The sequence below is a fragment of the Meleagris gallopavo genome, chromosome 4 (genome assembly GCF_905368555.1).
Source record: "Meleagris gallopavo chromosome 4, MGAL_WU_HG_1.1, whole genome shotgun sequence".
Taxonomy (NCBI): domain Eukaryota; kingdom Metazoa; phylum Chordata; class Aves; order Galliformes; family Phasianidae; genus Meleagris; species Meleagris gallopavo.
This window is the reverse complement of record NC_139407.1, coordinates 6,774,572-6,790,710: the sequence shown is the minus strand read 5'-3', so window position 1 is coordinate 6,790,710 and position 16,139 is coordinate 6,774,572.

Genomic DNA, 16,139 nt, shown 5'->3' with positions numbered 1-16,139 from the left:
TTACAAATAATATTTCACTTGTCTAAACCAGCAATTCACTTGCTACTGTAGCATGTGTTTCTGCCAGGAATGCAGTAAGTGAACGTTGTCAAAAATAGATTATAATTTTTTGCTGGAATTTTCCACACTAATGCACCTTTTATGCCTTCTTGTTTTTAAATATGCTTTCATTATGCAGAAACTGTTAATGGAAACACGTTCCATACTGAAAACTGTTTACTATTTGATTTTGAAAACAGCTTCTATAACAGATCTCTTTAATAGAAATGTATTGTAAACACAAAACTGTTTATGATATACTATAAAATATTTTTATGCAGCAGCACTCTAATGGAAATGTATTGTATATACTGCACTGATTATTTTCTATTAAAACACATTAAACAAAGCCTGTTTTAAACCAATATCAAGTTGGCAATTTACATGAATGATTTTAACTAAGCATTCTAAAAGCAATCAAATTCATTAAAAAAAAAAGATATTACTCCTTGAATAACTGTACAGTGATTTCTCATGACTTTTCAGCAAGGAAGTGGGGAGATGATAAAAGTAATATTATTCAGTTTTGAAAGCCATGAAGTCATGTTAACATATGCTCTTACTTCCTGAAGGTGAGCACTCTCAGAAAAAGGTACATTGAACCACATCTGTGATCTTCCTTCTACTTTTTTTATCAGATTTTATTACCACTGTCCTTTCAGCCACACAGGACTTGCATGTGTATATACTGAAGTTCAACAGCAGTAAAAATAACTTAATTACTTAATAGTCCATGCTCTTATTGACCCCAGAAAAAAGAGGCTTCAACTGGGAGAGGCATGTTATCTCACGAGAAAGTGGGTTAATCCACAGCCTTGATTTCACATAGTATTTCAAGTCAATGTGGCTTTCAACAGTGTGGCAGCCTCTTCACTGTGGACAACAGGAACCCCATAGCCTTGCCCCTGCAATACTTCCCATTAATCCCTGGTTGGTGAGAATGTTCTCTCCTTGTTGCAGTGCCAGAGCCTGCTGCTGGATGACGTTGAGTGTACTTGTGTTTACATCTTCTTCACTGAATGCTTGGTAGCAGAGGGACTGTGTTAGTTGAACAGTTGGTTGAGGAGGTTCTACACTGAAGAAAAGAAATAGGAAAAGGGGAAAGAAATAAAAAGTTGAAGTTCCTTGAATTCTTAGACGTCTTGTCTCAAAAAAGAGTAATTAAATCACTGAGACAAGTAATATTTATTTCTGTGGCCTTGTCACAGAAATGGGAACAGCCAACAATGCAGTTACTAACTTCCTCTCTTCCCCTAGTTTCTACAGGAGATAATGGCTTGTAAGAGCAAGTTGTCTGTTTATTTTTCCCTCAAAACTGTTGCCCAAGGTTTAAATCCCTATGAAACTAAACTGTTCCTTTATTTCTCTAGCTCCTTCTATTACCAAGTAAATCTGAGTCTCTCCCTTGGCTCTACAAGGTAACACCTCGAAATACTTATATTTGAGTTCCACCAAATTGTACACTGAGAGCCGCAATGACATTTACATGGGATAATATGTTTTCTAGTCTTTGTTAATTTGATATTGGACTGGTATGGATCAGTTCTGCTCTGAAAGATTAAATAATACCATCAACCTAATTTATGAATCAATGTTCTTTAACACATTTGTTTTTTATAAAGTACAGCTCCAGCAAAGCAAATATGTTAGTAATACTCTTTGGCTGTGAAGCAACACACTGGAAAATCACAGGAATAGTATGGGCCAAGGAGATAATATCTTGACTAGCTCTTTAATTTTCAGTGCCTGGACTTTACCTTACTTTCTGGAGAAGACAGGGCTCAGCACTTCCATTAGTATTTAAGCCTATTTAAGCCTATTGCTTGAATCTCCAGGTTTTTGCATCACGTCAGGTGGAGAGATGATATCTTAAGTTTCCTTAAACATCTTTAAATGAACTTGTACAGTATGAAATGTTACTGCTTCCTAGTGTAGAATAGCGTGGAATTGATGTAACCATCACTGTCAACGTTAGTATTACCAGATTTTATTCCACAAGACTGGATACTAATACAAGAGAGTCATTTTTAAGTGTTTAGAAAGATAGTTTAAATCTTAGCACTTTCTTATAGCTAGCTTATTTCAAGGGTTATAAGCAAAGCAATCATACTTCTGGTTCAGTCTTTACGTGGCAAACCATTTTGATCGATATTAGATGTTTCTCAGAAAAATTCCAGGAAAAAAATCAAATAGAAAGTAAACAACAACAAAACAAACAGCCCTAACAGCTTATTAGAATGCATGATGCTGCCAGCATGCATCTTTCACCCCTAGAAATAACAGCATCAAAAAGTCTTTCTTTAACTAGTGTATGTTAAGTGTTAGTAAAAAAAAGGCTTCAGCTTCCTCACTGAGTAGTTGCTTGAGATGCTTCTCCACACACACAAAAAGACATTCTTAAGTGTGACTTTTTAAAGTAAAACTTTACATTAACAACAGTCAACTAAGACATTTTGGAAAAAACAAAACAAAAAAAACATTTGAACACAGACTTTGCAAATTCTTGGGATTCTCAAGGGCAAATTTAAAGTACTGTCTTATTGCAGTTATCAGAACGCTATGAACAGTCATTAATGAAATCATCTCTTTGCTTTAAAGCAGATTTCCAAATGTGTCCTGGCAATTGTACCCAAGTGAATTTTTTTTTTTTCATGCTTTGAATGCCTCTTGAGTTATGCATGGAATTGTAAGGAAACAAAATGTTTACATTTTGATGCTGAAAAAGCCACGATATTTTTAAGTTTTACTTGATACATTTGAACTTCATTGTAAAAATATCACTTAGTACAGGACTGAGGGACTGGGGTTCATACAAAAGACCAGTATCTATTTTCTGTGGATTTGCAGGAAGGTAAAATGGTTTATAGTGTTCCTTTATTCTCACTGCCTAGAACAGCTGGACAAAGAAAGAGGAAATGGCTTCCTCTCAGTCCTTGTCAAATAACTGATCTGCAAATCGAATGTATAATGTACGCAGGGAGAGTATATTCATAAATCAGGAGTAAAGTTTCATTACTTCAGCCAATATTCAGAGAAAAGGATTAAAAAACTTGACTATTAAATTTAAGTAACAATTTCATTTTAAAAAGTCTACCTGCACTGTCAGTACAAGATAATGAATTACGTATTATACAATTATCAAACCTCAACAAGTATGGAAAATATAGACACATAACATAAATGCAACTAGTAGTGCTGTGTAAATGAACACCTGCCCAATATATCCAGATATCTTCTATACATGGAAGTCTAATTCAATAGTCTGTGTAAGATACAAAGGAAACAAGGAAATTTCTGCAACAAAAACAACTTGTGAATATGAAATCTCTTTTCTTCAGTATCACGCAGAAGCTACTCAACATGTCACACTGACATACTCTTTGATAGGAAATAACCAATTTCTTTAACTTGCATTTTCTTGGTTGAATGAACTTAACAAAACATGCTACAGTACAAAAAAAATGTAGTTATTTGATTTTATTTTCTGTTGTACAGTAAAGAAACAGAGCATAGCCTGACAAAATACTTAAATGTTTGTAAGCTGTAACACATTTCAGTAACATCTGATTAGAAGTTAATATCTTAGGCAATCTATCATTATCAGTATTAAATGTATTATCCCAACTGAAATAATAAATTTCATTTTACTTGTGTTTAATAGCAAACATGAATCAGACAGTGTTTCCTGAATTTTATTAAAATTCTGTTACAGCTCATTTATAACTGAGCACAATGAAGTACTTACAGAATACAAAATGGTACAATCAGTGAAAACGATAAAGAGCTCCAAGCTACCTGTTCCATATTGTTAGCATAAATGGAAAATAAGATTGGATCAAGATAAGAGTTTTGCAAGACTGCTTTGGTTTTATTAAAAAAAAAAAAATTCTATTCCTATCTGATTTAACGTGCAGTTTATTCTGAATGAGGGCCTAATATTCACATCTCTACCAAAAAAATTATTGAATGCATGGTCTGCACTTGGCCTCAGGCTTACATGATGGTATTTGGTTGTACTCGGTGCAACCAAGGCACCTCAACAATATGATGTCATAAGGACTTCAACATGAGCCCATAGCACTTCAGAATTAACTGGCAGTACTGCAGTCATGCTTTCTGTGACCTGTGTATAGCAGTGTTGTGGTTTTGCATGTGATGGGGAAGAAAGGAGAGAAGTCCTCCCTGGCCTCTTTCACCCTCCCATTCCCATTTTGGGGAGAAGAAAAACAAAAACAGTCCAATTAAGAAAAGAGATAACAAATTGACAAGAAATGGTAAAAGAATATAAGATAATGATGTAAAAAAAGGAGTTAAAGGTAATAAATCAAACAAATGGGAGAAAAGGATTTTCTGACTACTAAACTGCACTCACCTGAAACAAAGATGTCAGTCCACCCCCATCACCCAGAATTGGAGATCGTGTAGAGAGTGTTGGAGGCTTCTGGGAACTGAGGTATGTCTGTCCTTTCTCAGTGTATCTTACTCTTGGAGAGCCAGAATTTACTTGAGACTGCTAGAAGTGCAGGATGAGTGAGTACAACACCACAGTGCACAGTACTTCAGCACCCAGCAGCTTGCCACATGATGTCACGATAAGGGATGCTGATAAAACCAGGACAAGTTGGAAATGTGTAGTCTACAGAAATAGGTGAGCAACGCAATGTAGTTAGATTTCTGCTGTAAAAGTTGCATTAATGCTTTTTTTTTTTTCCCCAGTATTTTGAGTAGGTTTGCATTGGCATTACAGTTTCTTTTTCTTGGATCTTGCAATAAGACCAGTCTTTAGTGGTGACTGTTACACTTTCAAACTTTTTTGATTTTTTTTTTTCTTGATAAGTTTGTGTATACTTATATATAACATATATGTAGCTACATATAATCCAATTCTGAAGCTCTGAGGATAGCAAACCCTGATTATATGCAAAGATTTATCAAATGCCTCCACGTCTTGTTTTCAGTAGGGTATCAGGACATTCTAGTCTACGCAGAAGTAAATGCAGAGAATTGTTTTTCACAGCCACTGCAGTGTTGACTTTGGCAGAGATGAGAAGACCAGGTGTGTGCCACCTGCAGCAGTATTTCTAGCTACTTGGGAGCAATCAGAAATTAGTATTGGCCACAACTGTGCTGTTAGATCTGTGGGTGAAAACTTGAAACTGTGGCTGTAATGTTTTATTACTGGAACCACTTGCCAAGAAAGTGCTCTTGTCTTGTTCTTGTGACTTTCTGCTTTTTAATTTTTTTTAATTATTATTTTTCCCTGAAAATAAGTGCTATTACAAACACTAAGTGTCAAAAAGTGAAGCAGTAAGAGCTGTGATACTGCTAAATCATTTCATAAAGTCATAAAGTTTGGAAATATAAGGAATTACCAAGGCTTCTATGAAGTCTGAAAAGTATTATTATTTACTGAGAGTATTAGTTGTGTTTGAATAACTTCAATTCCTCAATATATTTTTATTATTTTTGTGTCTTTTCTTCATTCCTTCCCCCCCATATTTATTTCTGTATTTAAGCATAAATGTGAGTAATCATTGCATGTTAGATCATCAGTTACAGTTATGTCAAGTAAACTGCGTAAGTACTTTGTTACCAAAACTCTAGAGCTGGAGGCTGCTAGATGATAATCAGGAGATAACTGTTGAAGCTCCTTGCCATTAATAACTGATGGCCCAGACAAATTCCATACAAAACCAACCAATCCTATAAAGACAACCACACTCAAGCAAACAAATTTTGAGCTAAATGATTCTTTCTTCCCAGCTTCTGGGGAACATCTTAAAAAGTTATTTTATCTGCAGGAATTCTGATTTATGGTTTTAGTGACCATCGCAACAATTTAACTGCAGGAACTTGGGGCTGGAAATTCCTAAGACAAAGTGATGAGGACGTCACGTAGTAACAAGGAGACTCTCTTAGACATTGCAAAAATGCAGTGTTAGTTGTACCAGTTGTCTTTCACAAATAATTTTGGAAGGCTGTAATTTCCAAATGGAGAGCAGCAAAGATACTAGCCACAATTCAGGGAAATCCTTATTTACTTATATTTTTTAATTTCATACCATCCCTTGGACTTTCCACATGGAAGATTTTTCCACCTTTTTCATTTGTTTCACAGTTATTTCAGATACTAGTCAGGAGAGCTGAGTAAAGCACTGGGCCAGATGACCTCCAAAGGTTTCTCCCAACCTTAATTACTGCCTCTCCATGAGTTTGTGTGCATACAACTTGTTCAGGATTACAGGAAGTTACTTCAGCTATTTATTGTTGTCTTAAATCTCTTACGTTTCAACAGATGCTTTTTGTGGTTATTTGATAACGACTCTGTCAGTTTTCAGAAAATGTCTAGTGTTTGTAATAGTATAGTGGATAGTAACTAAAATCTCAGTTCTCATGTCGGGATGAAACAGATCTCTCCCTCCTTCTCCCTTCTCTCCCTGTGCTGCTCATCCCCCCCCCTTTCCCCACTCTTCTTTTGTCACTAATATAAAGCAAAGGATGTAAATGCAAACTAAGGGGAGGTTTGAATCGAATGTCCTCTTCCTAGCAATAGAGCAGGGAGATTAAACGCACTGTTTCCATGAGTACCTGTGCATAAATGGAGTGAATGCACACAAGTTGCTTGTAATTCCAGTCTAAATTCATTCTTAATAGAAGAAAAAGATACTCAGGATCTGAGCAATCAGAGATTTGTTCTCTGTGAAGTAAATATATAATGAGACACAGAGACATGTTTACATGTATAATTTTTATTCTCTTGTTGTTGGTCCTGAATTATTTATTGGACTGACCCAAGGTTGATTTCAAGTTTAACACCCAGGCTAGTTAGGTTGGATTTTTGTTGTAGCCCAGTGGCCCTAGCATAGCAAAAATATTGCCTATCCATTGGAACCTGACACTTAAAATCCTAATATAGTTCTTGAATTTAAACCATAGCAGCTTTTATCCCTTAAATAGAACTGAGCTCAAGTTCATTCCTATATTATGCATAAGGGATTATTCATTTTCTATTATTTTTTTAAATAATATTGGTTAAATTTGATCTGTGTAAATGTATGACTTTTCTTCTTTATAATCCTAACTATTGGAAAAATATCAAAACAAACTAGAAAACGAATTAAACAATCTAGCCAATGAGGATAGATAACATTTACTGTTCCAGAGATTTGTAGAGCTCTCTGCTTGGTTGCAATATATGAAAAACAACTGAAGTTGGCAGTCTTAGTTCAATGTTTTGCAACATCTCAGCAGCGAAGACAATAATGGGCTCACCAAAGATGCTGATCTCTGGGTGCCTAAGTTCATGCACATTGATAACACTCTGTCCTTCTCCCAGCTCTTTTTGTGGCCAACAGGCTTACAGTTGATGGAAGTATTGTATATATGTACTAACATATGAGTGTTGTGAACAGTAGTTAATAGTTTTGAATTACCATTAGCAGATTCAAAGCATCAAATTCAGTGACGAACCTGACAAACAGTGAAACCTGATTTGATCATGTTAACCTTCACTTTGCTTTTTAAACTGCAGCTTTTGTGACAGTAGGCATGTGTTCAGATTGTTAATGCTAATTCCCTTAACAACCACCACTCAGGGCAGTTTGTTTCTATGTCTATTTCATAAATATAGTTCCAAGCATCTTTATTTGTTCTGTTTTGTCTTTGAATGAGAATCTAGTAGCTTTGTCTCAGAGTAGTTCCATCTCTGCATTTTGTGTATCCCTTCTCTCTAGCTTCCAAAAATTGTGTTTTGTGAAATAAAAATCCAGACAAAGTAGAGGCTGCTCAAATTGACTGAGGCAACTGCAAATTAAGAGTGAGATCTTCACCTGATGTGAGGATTTTGATTCAGAATCTGTCTGTGTGAAAGATGAGGACAGATGCTGTTCTGATCAGTGTTTGCTCCAATACAAATCAGGAGTACCTGTTCTGAAGTTGGTAGGTACTAGTCTAAAAAGAATGAAGAACAGGCTGCATATGCATGGTGGTATAGAAGTGTGTGTGCATATGCATAGATATCAACATACTTCAATTTTACAATCATCTTTATTACCAGCATAATTTCCCTCTCCAAAGAAAAATGGCTTTAGAACATAATACGTTTGTTCCTGAATATTCTTGAAGATAGTAGACGGGGAAATAATAAAAGTAGTCTTTTTTTTTTTTTTTTTTTGTACTGTCATTTGGACTTTGGTACTTAGATCTTGGATCTAATTATACTTGTCTATCCTAGATTGCATGAATGAAAAATTTGCCACAGCTGTTACAAGACTTAATTCAGCCTAGGATTACATTTTCAAACACTGTTAATTGGTGTATCTAAGATCAATTGCACGACACAGTTTTACTGAAATTGAAGATCTGGGTCCTAGAAATGTTTACAAAATATGCATTAATCAAAAAAAGGTGTGAATATTTTTTTTTCTAGAAAATAATTCAGAGGATTCTGAATAATTGTATGGTAGCAAGTTAATAGAACTGGACTGAGATTTGGAAGATGAAGTCCATGTCTATGGATTTCGTCAAGATTTAAGTTGTTCTGATAGAGTTGGAAAAAAATGGTTGTATATGGGACCTGATTGTTTCACACAAAAACAAAATGAGCTTTTTTGACTTCATGCTTAATTATACATTGTGCATAGATATCTCTCTGCACCCCTCTCTCTATTATTATTAAAAAAATAATAAAAAATAATGATAATTTAAAAAAAAAAACATTAAAAAAAAAAAAACTCAAAAAAAAAACCCAAACAAAACTCAAACATAATCCAGACAGAATTTGATGTAAATCTTTAGAATTGGGCTTGGGTGAGTGGAGTAGGATGAAAGTGGGTATTATTTGGATCTAAATGTGCTACTGTCTGTTGTGATGCAAATGGAATTATGATTGCTGCAGGTTCACCTAGTTGCTGAGATATTTAATCCAAACCAATGTTCATCTATTACTATGAAGCCTGTATAGAAAAATGAGCAGGAAGAAAGCAGTAGATGAAGACATCGTTTTACAGATATTTCGAGATTCTTAAAAGGCACTGACAATATAGAATACCTTTGTAACCTAAATCCAAACACATTTTAGTAACAAAAGCAAGGAGTTGTTTTGAGAGAACAAAAAAGTTGCTGAATCCCACTGATCTCTGCAGTATATTTGCTTGCCCTCTCAGGCAGGTGGTTTAGAGAAGAAAGTTATGTTAATTGCAGGCTACATGAAGTGGGGGTTTGCTATTGTTACTGAGTTTTATTCCTGTTGATGAAATCAATAGTAATTTATAAGAAAGCCACCAGGACTATTCTATTAATGCTGTAACCTGGTGATGAGAAATCTGGTGAAATTTACTCCAAGAAAGATGCAGGTGGCATCCCGTTCCTTCCCACTGCACCCACGGCCTCCATTACACCAGAGGGGAGGGACTCCCACATCCCTTGCTTTTCTTCCTCTTGAAGGAATGAGTCAGGACTAAATAACAAAGCGTTTTCTGTATCTGGGCCTTGGTAATTTGAAGCACATTTCACACAGCCTTACGCCTGGAAAAAAGCTTCACTCTGTTCTGAAGTATGAGGCGAACATATTTAAATACCGCTGTTATGTAAATATTTACATTTGGTTTAAAATATGTATAAATATATAATATTTTCTTGTAATAATTGTATCTATTCAATGCGTGCCATCCCCACTTAACAGCAAATGTTAAAACAACGTACTTACACAGAGAAACCTTTGTCATTTGGTGAAGAAAACTGCAATAATCCTCTGCTTCTTGCTCCCCCCTCCATTTTAATTGTTAATATCTTTTCAGCATGCGGGAGAAGTAATCTCCTACCACGCTAAAGCAGTCAGCCTAATTGAAAAGAAATACAAGTCATCTAGTGCACAGCTGAAAAATTCAGCTAAAATGCAATCTGTCATTATCTTTCCAATGCCAATTTTAAATAGGTATTAAAGTAAATGGGGGAAACATCTTCTCATTTCTCTTGCGGTATCATTTCGTTTTTACAGAAATCCCTAATCCTCAAATGAAGATTCTGCCCGATACCCAACAAAACACTCAAGACTCAGCCTCAAGTGTCTTGGAAACCAGATCCAAAAATAGCGGAATAATTTCCCTATCATGAATTAATCTCATTTGAAAATGATTTTAAAAATACAGTTTATGCAATGCAAATCCTCACTCCCAGAATAACCTGTATTTGTGGTTGTTATGCCACAGTCTAGAGATAAATTACTGCTCACTGAGCTGTTTCAGCATGGCAACGTGAACTGCAGCTAGGATTAAGGAAACTGATGAAGCATAACATACCATGAAAGGAATGAAAACATTTTATAGGACACATGAGTATTATTGACAGGTTTCTACTTTTTAGATACAATGAACTCTTTCAGCAGGAGATCCTATTTGAAAAGTATCCTTTAGCAGAAATTTATATGCCACATTTAAGTGTATTTACACTTTCAGCCCTCAAATTATTATGCACTGTATAGCACATTTCAATATAATTATAGGAATGTATTGTGATGCTCAACACTTATTTAATGGATACAGTATTTTAGTTCTGTATGGGAAAGTTGGACTTATTTGAAGATGAGACTATCTTAGATTTGCAATTGCCAGTACATAGTTCTGTATAGGTAAGTGAATATCAAAGATATTTTATATAGGCCTCATAGAAAATCAGTGAAGTCTTTTGAGAGGTCAAGCCCAAACAAAAACATACTATGAAAGTTTGACTCATCTCAGAAAGACACTTTCTTAGGACTTCTCCATCAATTGAACTCCCCACAACTGTAGGAATCTCTGAATCTGCTCTGTATTGCATATGCTCACCAAGTGCTATGCTGTAGCTTGGTGACATGATAGCCATACATGAAGCCTTTCAAACTGGAAAAGACAATTTTTAGCATTTTATTGTAAAACACAATGGCCGAATATTTTTCTTTCAGAAGCTTTTCTTATTTCTTACTTGTAGTGAAGGGTTCAGCTAGTTGGAGCAAAGACTACACTCAGAAATAATCATGTGTTGATAGAAAATGATCTGGCATCTCTGCTTCCTGTTTTTCCTGGTGGAAAATTGGAAAATTTTACAAAATGCAACTAAGATACAGTCTCTATTATAATTGTGGATGATCCCAGTTGAAGTAAAAACAAGATAACAAATAAAGAATGAAAAAAAAGAAAAAGGAAGAATCCATTCCTAAATGGATTCCTTATTCATATTCGGTTCTTTCATTTGAATCGATAACAATTGGTAATTTACTGAGATAAAAGTGGATGGTTTTTAAAGCTCTGGTGGAGAGGTACTTGTAAGTATCTCCTTTGACTCCTTTCTCTCAGTGCTTCAGTAGTCCAAAATTGCTGGAGTACAGAGGCTTAGAACAAGATGTCTTTGTGGACTACTCCTAGAAATTGTATTTTCAGTCAGGATTCATTCTGCAAGATTTTGCACATAAACACATTTAGTAGCAAAGCTGATTGTCTCATTGATGGTGATATCCTGCGCTAGGTTAAATGGCCTTATTTTACAGGTGTTTCAGATTTTAGTGCTAAGACTAGACCTCAGGAATCCCAGACCGTGGAGGTGAGAGAGAGTTTGGGAAAGGAATTTTCTCTTGGTCAAGGTGGATCTGGTCAGAGAGCATCTAGCTGAAATCAGTGCACATAAATCTATGGGCCTTCATGGGATGTACCCACATGTGCTAAGAGAGCTGACAGAGGAAACTGCTGAACAACTATCATCCTTGAAAGGTCTTGGCGAGTGGGAGGGGTGCCTGAAGACTGGAGGATAGCCAATGTCACTCTAGCCTTTAAAAAGGGCAAGAAGGAGAATCTGGGAAACTACAGGTCAGTCGCCTCCATCCCTGGTAAGGTGATAGAACAACTTGTTCTGTGTAACCACCCAAGTAATCGCAAGAGAAAAGGGTTATCAGAAGTAGTCAGCATAGATTCACCATAGGGAAATCATGCTTGACCAATCTGGTAGCCTTCTATGATGTCATCACTGGCTGGGTAGATGCAGAAAGAAGAGTGGATGTTGTGTATGTTGGCTTCAGCGAGCCGCACATCTCCCATGACATCCTTGTTATGAAACTTAGAAAGCATGGGATTGATGCATGGCTGGTGAGGTGGACTGATAGCTGGCTGACAGAGCTCAGAGTGCTGTCATTAATGGCACAGTGTCTGTTTGAAGGCCTGTAACTAGCAGTGCTCCCCATGGGTTGGTGCAGAGTTTGGTCTTGTTCAGCTTCCTCATCAGCAACCTGGATGAAGGAACAGAGTTCACCCTCAGCAATTTTGCTGGTGATACAAAGCTGGGAGGAGTGACTGATGCACTGGAAGGCTGTGCTTCCATTCCGAAAGTCTGTGGATTTGGGCAGAGAGGAAATTGATGAGGTTTAACAAAAGAAAGTGTAGAGTCTTGTACCTGGGGAGGAATAACCACATGCATCAGTTCATGTTAGGGGATGACATACGGGAGAGGAACTCTGCAGAGAAGGACCTGGGTGTTCTGGTGGACAACAGATTGGCCATTTAGCCAGCAGTGTACCCTTGTGGCCAAGAAGGCCAATAGTATCCTGGGATGCATTAAAAAGAGTGTGGCCAGAAGGAGAAGGCAAGTGATTTACTCCTCCTACTCTGCTGTGATGAGGCCATATTTAAAATACAGCGTCCAGTTCTGGGTTCCCCAGTTAAAAAAGACATCTTCTAGGATACCAGCAAAGGGCCACAAAAATGATTAAGGGCTTGGAGCATCTCCCATATGAGAGAGGCTGAGTAATCTTGGTCTGCTCAGCCTGGGGAAAAGAAGATTGAGGGGGTATCTGAATAATGTTTATAAATCTCTAAAGTGAGGTGGGAGACAAAAGGATGAGGCCAGGCTCTTCTTGGTGGTGCATAGCTGTAGGATAAGGGATAATGGCCTAAGACTTGAACATAGGGAGTTCCATACAAACATGTGGATGAACCCCTTTACAGTAACAGTGATGGAATATTGGAACAGGTTGCCCAGAAATGTGGAGACTCCTTCTATAGAGATATTCAAGACCCGCCTGGATGCTTACCTGTATGACTTATTGTAGGGTTCCTGCTTTGGAGGGGCAGTTGGACTCGATCTCTTGAGATCCTTTCCAATCCGAGATTCTTTGGTTCTATGGATGGGGAGTTTCTGCACTCACATTTCCTCTAACAGCTCAGCAATTTTACTGCTGGAAAAGTCTGAGCAGTGAGATCTGATACATGAAGATGAAGGACTGAATTCATCTTTGTGCAGCTAGTGATGCGGTAGCTGTCGCAAAGTCAATTACTCAGATTTTCAGAGCTATTACAGGACAGAGGTCTTCAGCGTTCGCTGTGGTACAAGATGCAGCATTGGTAGGCTGCATCCTGTACTGGAGTGCACTTCTCTTCTGTACTTGATAGCAGCAGTTCAGGTCTGACTTCAGAAATGCCACAGTTAAAGTTGAAGATCACTGGGAGGAGGAGGAGGCTATCAATAGGTGCCATTGTCCTCATTCACCTGTCAGAGCAGAAGTTGTTAATATGTGATGGAGCAAGCTCTTTTCCCACTTTGAGAAACTGCATTAATATCTTCGTCTGAAATTTTACTAACTATGAAATGAGAATCATTTTGTCCTTGATTTGAATTTGAAGAAAACAAAGCATTCTATATAAGTAAACAGATGTTATATAAATGTGAAATATAAAACTTAATATTTATATAGATATTTCAGGAAAAAAAACAACAAACTTTTATGTTTGATTGTTATACTTGTTTTAGTGCTGTTGCTTAAGTCAAAGCTATGAAGATGTTAAATTTATTGGGAGGAAAACGGGCAGGGAGGTAGCAAGATGGAGGAAGGCCGGATAACACTGAGGATTATCTGGCTGAAAACTGGTATGAATATGAAGTGCGTGGTGTTAGATAAGAACGCAATTTTTTTCTGCTCACTCTATTTCATTTGGAGTGAGGGGGGAAGGGGTAAAATAATGACAAGAATAAAAGTAATATTAATAATAATCTCTTGTGGGGACCAGAGGAAAAATAAGAAATCTAGGTGGTATATGCAGTGAGACTGCATGTGGAATGCAGATTAGTATGAATTAGGTGAAAGAAAATGTTTGTGCTAAACGCTGCCTGTCTGAATACAGATTTCATAATCAGTACATGAAGGTGCTGAAAACAGAGAATGATATTTTTTATGTTCTACAAAATATCATTGTATTTCAGAATTTATGCTGTATCTTATGCATTATATTAAGCAGCACAAGATCTAGATGAGGAAATCAAGCCAGCAAACTCAAAACACCTAGTGTGTGCTTTTCAAAAGCTAATACACTGTTAAACCTAAAGAGAGAACAAAAACAGAGGAATGCTGTTTTATCAACATTTAGTAGTGATGAGATGCTTATAATTATAGCTGTCACGCAAATAGTTTTATTACCCTCCACCCCCTCTGTCTGGTCTTCTTGTTGCATCTACCTATTGCTATTCTGTTTTACCATTCTGTTTGCAACAAAACTATTGGAAGGCCTTAAATTATATTTGTGCATACGCTATAGGAGAATAATTAAAGTACATTTATAGAAATAGAATGTGGGTTCTAAATATTAATTCTACTGTACTGTGCTACTGGTGGTAGGGTTAAAGATGGTCAGAAGGAAGAATACAAGCAGAATGAGATGTACTAGAACCCATATTAAATATTTACAAGTTCTGTTTATTACATATTTTTCTTATTAATTTCAAAAAGGTTGCATTCGGCATGTGGTTAAGTGTTAAAATACTGTTTATAACTCCAGCAGCATGAATGTATATGAAAGCTGTGTTCAGTCTTCTGTAAAAATTTGTGTAGATAAACGGACTTCATATTTACCATTGGTAGAGGAAAAAAAACACCCTACATTCACTGCAACACATTTTTTGTCTTTCAAACAGAAAGTGTATGCCTCCATGACAGATGCAGGAAAAAAAGAAAAAGTTAAGACTGGAAATCTCTGTGCTTTCTCTGTTATGTGGCCTTTCTTATTAGGTTGCTATGCATGTCTTTTTTTTTTTTCTAGTGATTACAGAGCTACTCTCATTAGTTTGTTTTGACTAAGAGTGACCAATGTTTTCTGTCTTTTTCATCCGTCTGTCCTAAATACATTCTACAAGTTCTTTCAAATGAACTCCATATCCTAGTTTATTTTGTGTTTTATGAAGATCTTTGCTGAGGCTGAAAATAGTAATAAATATAACCAGGTCTTTCCTAAAGCAGGAATACAACAAAAATTATGCAAATTAAAAAAAAAACAAAACAAAAAACACTTATAAAAATAAATGATGAAATGTCTTCAATTTCTGTAGAATTCAAAGTATCTTTAGATAATACTTTCTGCCATAGAAACTATCCCAATGTCCTAATCACCAACCACAGGACAAGTTCCAGCTGGAACCATTTATTGGCTTAGTCAAGTGCCCCACTATTTTGTTCTAAATATGTCAACCTTGATTCATCCTTGGGCTTAGTTGCTGTCAAACACTGTTAAGTGGAACTGGAATCAGCACTGCACCTAGGTTTCCACTAAGCCAAAAACATAATCACTTCTGTAGAAATGTTACAATTCTATGACACTGGAGAGTTAGTGTGATAAAAACTACAGCATTTCTGTGAGCATATTTTGTATATAAAAGGAAGTCTGGACCAATCTTTGATACCAGGGAGAGGTAAGAACTTCCTAATATCAGTAGAGAAAGCCTTGGCAACAAGCTTTCTCCATCAGAGGTGCCCAACTTATTTATTTGCATGATTTATGCTCTCTGGGCACATGCAGGGGTACACTATGAAACCTGAGTCAGGACTATCACTTTCATCTTGAGTACTGGCAATGGTGAGCTTAATGTTTGGTTGGAGTTTCATGTTACGAGTAAGAAAAAGGGAAAATTGAATCATTCTGAGAAGCTAATGGTAAAGCACAAGATATTTTGGAGAGGCTAAGAGAAGAATAAGTTTTATCTAAAACATACAGATGCAGTTAAAAAAAAAAAAAAGGCTCAAAATGGGAGTTACTACTGTTTGTAGTTTGCAGTGTTTTAGGAAGTAGTTTAGGAGAATGATTGAAACGTTT